The following is a 10,288-nucleotide window of genomic DNA, read 5'->3' on the forward strand; positions in this document are numbered from 1 at the left end:
TAATTTCATTTGATTGTCATCTAGTTCAACATAAAACTGAAACATCAACAGAGGGGAAACCATTAGCATGATATAGTGTCAACAATATTAATGCAGTAAGATATTTTGTTGTAGAATGTCAGCGCATAAAACACGGTCAAATTCAATTTGTTGACAAAAGAGAATATAAATTGGCACTACATCTGAAGGGCTGACGCATAAAACAATAAATCAGTACTTGGGTGAAGCCTGCCTAACCCAATCAAATTTCAAATCAGAGCAAAAGGACACAAGCAAATTTCCCAAGCAGTATTTTTCCCTAATTGTTTTTAGAACATCCGGTTTCTCCTGATCTCCTGAGAACTTCAGCTTTTCTTCATTTTAATTTGCTAACAGAATGATCCAATGAACAGTGCTGAGTTTATAATCCCAATATTTAACTGTTTTTTATATCAATCGGTGAAAATGTCAGTGTCTTTATTGATGGATGTTAATTTGAAGGAATTACTCAAGAAGAAAATAATAATTGGAATCAGCGGTTTGCATTCAGAGCTGTGAATCGGTGATATTTACACCTATTCAAGTTAATCGACCGTAATAATGATCCAGATTTAAATATTTATATCTGCTTATTGGCATTTAGGAATCATTTATTATTTTCCAAATGGTGTCCTTCTCTGTATTGTTCAACTATCTATCTTCCCGTGTGCCAACCCGTGCGTGTCCCTTGTGGTTTGCCGTATCCTAATCTGCCACAATTACATCTGTCACGCCAAGTTTAGTTTCCATAGCAACGATTATTGAGACGGGCACCTGCGGTCTGTTCAGAGTGTCAATTAAACTCAAACGAGGAAAATCCGGCAGAAAACACAAACTGTCCAAGTAAATATCGCAGCTATTAACGGCAGCATGGGTCACAAGTGTGTAACACATTGTGTTGTTATTCCACCGATATGAACAGAAAACACTGATTAGTTACTCATGATCCCGATTGTTTCCATAATCATCCGTCTGACTCACACACACACTCCTTTGAATCGTGTAAACGTGTCCACATGACCTGGTACGGCAGTTCTTCACAGGTGGCTCCTCCATGTTTGACCGCTACCAATAACAGCCGAGACAGCACATCATGCATCAGTCACCCTAGGACTGGGACATTATTCAGGAGTGGGCCGTACGTCATGACCTCGGTCATAACGGCATTCTCTAGGCGCGAGTCCAAGATGGACGTCAGTCCCAGCGAAACGAAGTTCATATCATTATTCAAAAACTACTCTTGGATAGACTTCATTGCAGTTCCAAGCACTCGACTTGATCATAGGTGTAATCAGTCTGTAAACAGCCAGTGTAAAGTGGGAATGCATTCAGCGAGACAACAAACAATGAATGTGAGAAATGGGCCTCGAACCAACCCAAACGGGAGATGGGATCCTGAACGCGTCCCTAAACCTAGAGATTTAAACGCATGTAATCAATGTAATTAGATGATTGCGATGCATTTCAAATGAAATCTACAGAAGTTTTCTAGAACAGTGGCAATATTTCTAGAGGACGTCAATCATGAAATTCATGGAAAGCGAAACTGAAACTGATGGATGAGGAACTCGCTTCCCAAGTGTTCATTTCCTGCTTCTTCCTGTTTCTCCCTGTGTCACTGCACAAGCACAGCATTGGTTTGGGACTCCAGAGGTACTTTTATCACCGAGGACGACACAGGAAGTTTACGACTGGATTTCAATCCCAGGTTGAAACACGATACAGAAAGTCTTCCTTCACTTCCCACATTGTGCTGCATTCATTTCTACAATCGATTTTCCTCCTCTGCACAAATACTGCACTGTCACATTGTGATTTCTCACTCTGCAATCATCAATTCAGACAACTCGATAGCAACCTGCTTTCAGAGGATCTCGAAGGTCAACATTTGTTTCCCCCCCTTGTTCCAAACTAGAAATAATACAATCTTTACAGAATTTTCTGAACACAATGCATCATGTAATTCTTGATCCCCATATTTGGTATTACAGTAAGAGTTCCTTCCTGATGATGTCATCTAGACTGACATCCTGGGTAAGTTGAGAGGTGTCTTTCGAATCCTCACTAATTGTCCAGGTGCTTTGACAGACTGCTTGGGTATTTATTGGCACTCGTTCACTGACCCGAAGACATCTTATAGTAGTATCTGTAGTAGTTGATCTCTGCATAGCATTAATTCATAATATTGAATGTGCCAACACTTTCAAATGATGGACCTCCTGCCAATTCCACATGCATGACGACAAAATAAAATTCAATTTCCACTTGGCTGTGGAGCCCCAGTGATTTATAGTGGATTAAAATGCTAACTGTGAATCCCAACATTCCCCGGTTCCAGTCCAGCTGGGGACCAGCTGGCCATGTCATTTCCTATCTCTTTCCAAACTCACTTTCTATTATCCATAATGTCATCTCAATGAGAAATGCATAAATGCCACAAAAGACTGTAAATTTAAATATCCACTTCCCATAGCTGTAATTTGATCACAGAGAATAAAATGGCATGACTGGGTAACCGGGGAAAGAAAACTAATTACATTAACAATAATAATATAGCAGTTCAAAATGTACGGTAATCTTAAAGTAAGACATACTATAATGGTAATTTTATGGGTTCAATGACCCCCTCCAATATCTGTCATTGTGTTTTGTCACAGGCACGCAACAACAACAAAAAAAGTAAAGAAAAATTGTGATGCATTATATTGAAACCTAATTTGCATTGAATTTAGTTTAAAAGTACAATATGTTGTGTATAACTGCTTTAAATACAATGGTAATGTAGTAAAGAAAGGATTCAAGGAGGGCTTTTTACATCATGCGATTCAAATAGACAAAAATAACAGCACACTTTGTGCAGGCAGCAGATAGCCTTTTGCTTGAAGTCAGATTGTAATGAGTAAGCCACACAAGAAAACACTTAAGTTGTCAAAAGTGACTAATCTTTTTAATTTAGTCAGTGTGTGTGTAATGGCGAGGAACACAATGACTCTGGCAGAATCAGTTGCATAAATTAAAATAAAATAGTTTCTTATTTGAAATAAAAAAGCTGGTGGAAGGGTGATCAGCATAAACGCAACAACAACACACACAATGGATCATGCTCTGCATGCATGTATACATGTAGTATACATAAATACATGTATACATATATACATGTATACATGATGATGATTGATGATTAGTTTTATTTTGGTTGTCAAATTAAGACAAAACAAAATATATATTACAACCAAAAAAGGAATACGCAGAAGCAATGGTTATTGTAGCTTATCCTATACATAAATACATACGTGAAAATAAGCACACTGTATGTTCATTACAATTGTATCTAAAACACAGAAACGTGTCAGAATAAATTAGATTAGTCCACAGTTAATCCCAGCATTTATCTGTGTTAGGATTCTTTATACGTCTAATCCTAGTCATCTTCTTTGTGGCTGATGGCGTGAAAGTACCTGAATCGCCACAACGGCGTGTAAAAATCTGCCTGATAACGACACCTGTCGCAGATCGCACAGTGTTATTTGTGATACAGTTAGAACACAAACAACATGACGTTCCGGTGGAACAGCAAGCCGTACAGATTACCGGGGATTCTTTTATCCTGGAAATGTTGGGGGGAAAGGGTTGACATCAACTTTTCAATGGTCCACTAAATCCTCTTTGTGACTCTTCTTAACTTGAACCCACTGAACCCCCCCAAACACACCCACAGACACTTATTCATGTGGTCACTTTAGTGAATAATATCAATTCTCCATGGGAAACTAATGAGCGGTGGACCTGCCCACTGGCCACAGGAGACTCCATCCATTCCTTCACACTGAGCGTCTGTCAGTGTGTCTCCCTGTCTGAGTGTGGAGCTGTTGGCTCAATGATCCACCATATGGCCACTGTGTCAAACCCCTCCGGGATTCTTCTTGAGAGTCGCTTCGCGGTCCCGACTCCCAATTCCCAGACGTGGCTCATTCATTCTAGGCCAAAATGGAGACGCAGTGAGCTTCCCTGATGGAGGAGAAAAGAAGGGTGCAAATAGGGAGAACAGCTTATAGTGGAAATAAAGGCAAGAATATGAGCTCAAGAGAGGGAGGAGAAGGAGATGTCAAAAGCATAGAGATGATTATGGTTCAGAAAAAAAAAACAATTTAGGAAGGCACACAGAAGACAGAAAAAAATGTATTCAGTTGCAAAGAAAGGGGCGAGAGGAAGAGGAGGCTAAGATTGTGCAAACAGAGAAAAAGGATAAATGAGGAGAAGATGTTGAAAAGGAGTGAAAGACAGGAAGTGGAGTGAGAGAAAGTGAAGAGGCCAGGTGCAGTGGCAGAGCAGATGGGAGGAAGGGAAACGGGAGGGAGAGAGAGTGATGGCAGGGGGGGGAAGCCAGTCAAGAAGTTAATGTCTCGACTGTTGTGCGATGGGGCGTGTCTGTTCTGGTGCCAGGCCGCTTTTCTACATGCTCATTTAAAGACTGCGCTTTTTTCCTCTTCGTCAGACGTCTTTTTTTCCTCTTCGTCAGACGTCTTTTTTTCCTATTTTCAGACTCTTTGTCTTAATCTCTTGCCCTTTCTCTTGCAGATTCAATTTACTTCACTGGCATGACTGTATATTACCAAAAACAAATGTATAAATGGAATACCAGGCAAAATAAAGGCACAAGTCCCGCCTTGAACAGGCTCTGACATTATGATTATGAGCTGAACTGTGTTCTGATTGGGCACACTAGCTTCCTCGGAGTGTGTATTTCATCTCATTTTTGCCTTGGTGGATTTTTGGAACCTCCACAGGGCGTTATCGTCAGTTGTTTTTAACAAGAAAAGAAAAAACGAGTGGATTTCCCAATTTATCAAACAGTTCAAAGTATTTACATGTAAAAATGTAAATGTAAAATGTAAATATTATCACAATGTCTCCCTGCAAATGCACAGAAGTCAGACGCTGAAGGACGATGGAAGCACAGACTTTCTCTTCTGTCACAGGGTCACTGGAGCAGCACGGGACATAAACATAATAATCCCTTTGAGCGCTGCAGGGGGACAGGATACCCATATATGGAAGCGAGGAGAAATGGAGGCGTAACGGGCCCTGCAGGGCCGCGTTGGACAACTTGACATGGCGGAACGGGTGAATTATATTGGAGGCCCTAAGAACAGTCGAGCATCCAGACTGTTGGTGTGAAGTGACACACACGCCTCCTCCTCCATGCCTTTTCTCTCTAAAACTCTTATTTATTCCTGAACCCATCTGTCATTCACGGCAACTTTTACTGCCTTCATTCTTTCATTATTTGTGACTTTTCTGTTCTCGCCTTCCAGTCCTACTGTTTCCGCCTCCGTGTCTCACACCTGTTAGTGTTCTAATGTCCAGAATATTTCCACCAGTATCCACTAAGCACGGAATGATCTAATTTCTCCAGGGAATACTCTTTGACCTTGCTTAAATTACAATTACAAAAAAATTGTCTAGTGTTTTGTGTTCAGCAATTCAGCAATTTAAAGTAGACATTGCATTACAGTTCTCTTACTGTACTAGTAGTAGTTTGTACATTTGTATAGTTGCAACTATCTGCAAAAATCTCAGCTGGCTACGGGCGAGAGGCGGGGTTCACCCTCATTGTGGGGTGAGTCCTGATTTTTTTCCAATGAGCCCATTTTTTACAAATATTTGCAATAATAAATCCACTTGTTCCGTTCATGCAGCATCATGTGGGAGGATTTAAACATTGTGGGTTAACATGCAGTGGTATAAAACCATCCAAGAGTGGATTGGTGTGTGTGTGTGAGAGAGAGAGTAAGGGCCTTTTAAGTCAGCAGCGTGGGCTGAAAGGATTGCAGGTTCTAAGACTGGTCCTCATTATAGATTAATGTTAATGTAATTGTAAAAACAGTCGACTTTTCTAAACGGACACGCATTGATTGACATCAATCTTCTCTTTCTCTACCAAGTGAACAGTGGCTGGTAGGTAACTCACACACAACAGCACGATGATGAGCATGCTGTTTTTCATCATCCCCATCATCATCATCATCATCATCATCATGTGCTCGCATTATTATAATATGATTGATGATATTAAGTTATATTATCATCAGTGTCATCATCTGGGGAAGAGGTGAGGGTGAACTGTACTTATAATGCTTTACTAAGCACTAAACGTGCTTTAAAACATGAGTCAGCATTCGGTCGCTCGACCACTGAACCACAGCCATCAGGTTAGTAACAGAGGGAATGGGGAGCGAAGCTCAGTGCATCATGGGAAATCCCCCAGCATAGCAGCACAACCAAGAACTGGCCGAGCTTTGTTCGAGCAGGACAGGAATCCTGACAGTGTCCTCTTTATGCAACCATAATAACTATTATAACATATATAACTTAACTTATAACTCCTTAAACTGCACTCTGTCTTGCTCACATTAAATAGCTTCAATGGACTTCGACCAAAGCGCTTTGGTTTCATTAATGAAATGAAAATATTTTAAAAGCAAATTGTGGATGCCCCAGGAGTTCATTCATATTTTCCAGTGAGGGCTGTGAACAAAGGAAGGAAGGTCTGACAGCGATTGTGGTCTCCATCGTTCTCTTCACTTCCTTTCACCATCACTCTCCTCCCTCGTCTCCTCTGTCCTGGAAGAGTCTAAATGTTTAAACAGCGGCAGTGGTCAGTCATCAGTCAGACTGGCACGAATGATTACTGCAGCCTCACACACACACACACACACTGGCCTTTAAGCATTATATATTCATCTATCTATCTTTCTCTCTGCTTATTTTTTATTTCTGTTACATCACTTTATCTTTTCTTTCTTCTCTTCCGAGCACAGAACCCCCCCCCCCCCCCCCTCTGCCATTTTAACACTTTCTCCATTCCTCCTGTGCATGTCTGTTTGTCTTTCTGACACAGTTGAGTCTTCATCTCTGTCTGACGGCATCTGCATTTCCCCTTCGTCCCCTCGCCCGCCACACATGCAGGGTTCCGTCTACCGTAATGAATCCAGGTTTCTTGTTGGGCCGTTGGGGCTGACGCGGCCTGCAGCTCTTTGCAGAGTGATAGATGATACAATATTGAGCCATTGTAAAGCAGCAGCAGAGATCTAGGGTTCTCATAAGACAAGAGTGTCTGTAGCCTGTATGGAAGGAAAATACAGACGTATGAGAGAAGAGGAACAGAACGAGTAGAAATGTGGCAAAGGGTGAACAAAAAAAATACAATTTAAACAGCATCTCCATTTGCACAGCCTGTTCAAGGCAAGCCTGGTGGGCATCCAGTCCCTGCCATTCTTTATGGGTAGAAAGAATATCGGCGGAGGTAGCAGCAGAGGCAAATTCATCTTTTGTTTAGATGTGAGACAGAAAAGCACAGGATGAGGGGGTAACGTGGCAAACCGTTAATGCTAAACAAGTACAGAGGAATTGTGCAGCAACAAATAAATGACAGCTTTGATACGAAGTGTGAAAAACCTGCAAGACTGACACCGTGAAGATTTCATAGTCCAAACCACCGAATCTTTGTGAACAAAAGGGAGTATATTAAGGGTGGATTAACCCAGACTCGCGCTTTGTCCGGCTTCCTGTTTATGAATGCAGCAATGGGTCGCCCATGAAGAGTCAGACATCATTAAGCGTGTCTAATAATTCAAGTTGCGTGACAATGGATGGAGGCCTCTAAGGCAAAGCCTGCATTCATCAACGCCAGTACCGAAGTTAAGGGAACTATTTGTACCTTTTAGGGACAATAGTGACATCTTTATTGTTGGCGCTGCAGCAACAGAAGCTTTGTCCGAACATCAAGTCAACATATAATGAAGGCAAGTAAGGGCTTTTCTTTCTCTGTTGACTCCCTCTCTTCATATCCCACATCTGAACAGCACTGTGTGTGTGTGTGTGTGTGTGTGTGTGTGTCTATTGGAAGATCCAGACTAATTGTAGTCAGGTGCAACATAATGAAGCATCACTCCAGCAGTTATGGGCTGTCGTCCTCCTGTGGTAATTATGCTGTACTTATGTGTGCACCTCTTTTTTACAGATTGGGGCAGATTTCACAAAAAAAAAAAACCATAAAGATTTACATGAGAAATAACATATTGCCATGGTGACCGTGTGAGTAAACAGCTGGCTATTTAGACCTCCCGCAGACCTGGAGCAACTTCCACATCCAATTGGATGATCCGCCCAACATTCGCTCTCCTCCCAGCGCTGATTTGGTTTCCACAAACTCTCGGGAACATATTTGGTTCTTAAGCTGCTAAATGCTTCGCGAGGTCAAACAACCAGTCGCGAACTCTGTCTGTTTGGTGTTCTGTGCGCTGCCAGCCAGGACAGAAGGTGTGGGGGCTCAGTTGTTTAAATCAGAACGAGCTTTTATTTACAGCTGCACGCTGGGGTTCCTCAGTCTGAACAGTTGTTGCTGAAAATCACCAGCTGTCACTTACAATGACATGCTGAGAGGACCCCAGAAAGGGAGACACACATGCACACACTCTCGAAGGCCGATGAAGAATGCACTGTGTGTGCATCTTACACCCTACAAACACACTTCACGCTGTGCAAGATGTGTTAGGAGTCCAGTAACCCCCTTTTAACTCAGCAGGAACCAGTTGAGCCTGCTGTCATCTTTCATTTCCATCTGACTCGTTAAATTGCAGCATTAATGTCTTTAGAGATTTTATTTTTGTTGGCTTTTCATTCATTGCTTATTATCAAAAACAGAAGTATAATGTTTACTTGGTATGAAATACTACGAGTACATATTTTGCATTAAAAAAATAGGTATTTTGACACGGGAGTCCAGAGTCCGTGTCCTGGATCTGATGTCTGATCAGGTTTTGATAATAAAAGCTCTTTGTTTGAGAAATGTCTCACATGAAACTGACAGATTCAGAAGCTGTTTGCCTCTGAAAGGATGCACTTAAGCATAAAAGAGCAACTACACGAGTATCATAACTAAAATATACGGTAAATATTCATTTACATTTTGAATATTTAAAAGGTAAATGGAAAAAAGGTTTTTTGTGATCAGAAACCATGCCATTCCGCAGCCCTTTACGATTTTATGCCCCATTGTTTGTAAACTCAGTCCCATTTTCTCAAACCACCTCATGTCTGATGACTTCGCTTGTTGCCTGCACAGACCGGAACAAATTATTACCCCCCCCCCTCTCAGGAATTACTATGGAAACGAGATGCTATACTTGCCATCAAGCGCTGCCCTTGTTTGAGGAGGCTGGGTGAGAAGTGTCTCGTTAGCATTTAAAGGGACAGTCACTTAAACCAACCACTTAGGAAAAGGCCGAGGCCAGTTTAGGACACGTTCTCTGAATGGCCCATGTGCACACATCTGGGCAATCGTTTGGCCAGACATGTGCACATCTGGGCAAACGATTGACTGCGATATGGTATGTATTGCAAGACGAGTTGGTGCGTAACACCTTCAAGAAATCTGCAGCACAAACAAAACATGGTAGCAGGAACTGCAACAGGAACTACAACCTCGTCAAAATACAACGTTGTGTCGTCATTGTCTTCAACGGGCGGTGGTAGTGTGGCATTTTTAAAAATCATTACTCTGGAATGTGCTTGCTATAATTTTAATCCCTGAGATTTTCTTGTTCGAATGGAAGGACAAAAAAGCAACAAAAGCTACCATTGCAGCAGCTCGCTCCTTCTTTCCTGGTTGATGTACAACATATTGGTTTTAGTGTGCCTACTGGGATGTCACAGACTCCTGACCAAGGCCTTGAGAAAAAAAATTATTAACTAGCTGAGGCTTAATCAGCAAAGTGTGAACTCATTTGTCAAAAGATTTTATGTAATAACATTCATTTCTACGTACAGTCCTTCACAGCAGATTTTTCCTCCAACACTGGTCGCTACACACACACACACACACACACACACACACACACCTACACACACACAAAGAGTAATCTGTCACTCTCCATCAGTTGATGAATAATACACCAGTCTATCACGATCCAATAAGCACACACTGCCCCAAGCTGATGGTAAATGCACAACATGGTGAAACACAATTCCACACAAATAAGGCTGCTGTACACACACACACACACACACACACACACGCATACACACACACACACTGATCTGCGATTGATGTGTTGAGGCTCTATTAACACGTGAAGTCATTTCTCTTTATTAGAAACTTCTTGATAGGACTTTCTATGCCTCCGAGAGATAAAGAAGGCAACACATAGAAGGGAAAGGCAGACGTTATTAGAAACCTCATGATGACAGACCTGCTTTGCATCATCTT

The sequence above is a fragment of the Brachionichthys hirsutus genome, unplaced genomic scaffold (genome assembly GCF_040956055.1).
Source record: "Brachionichthys hirsutus isolate HB-005 unplaced genomic scaffold, CSIRO-AGI_Bhir_v1 contig_1394, whole genome shotgun sequence".
NCBI lineage: Eukaryota > Metazoa > Chordata > Actinopteri > Lophiiformes > Brachionichthyidae > Brachionichthys > Brachionichthys hirsutus.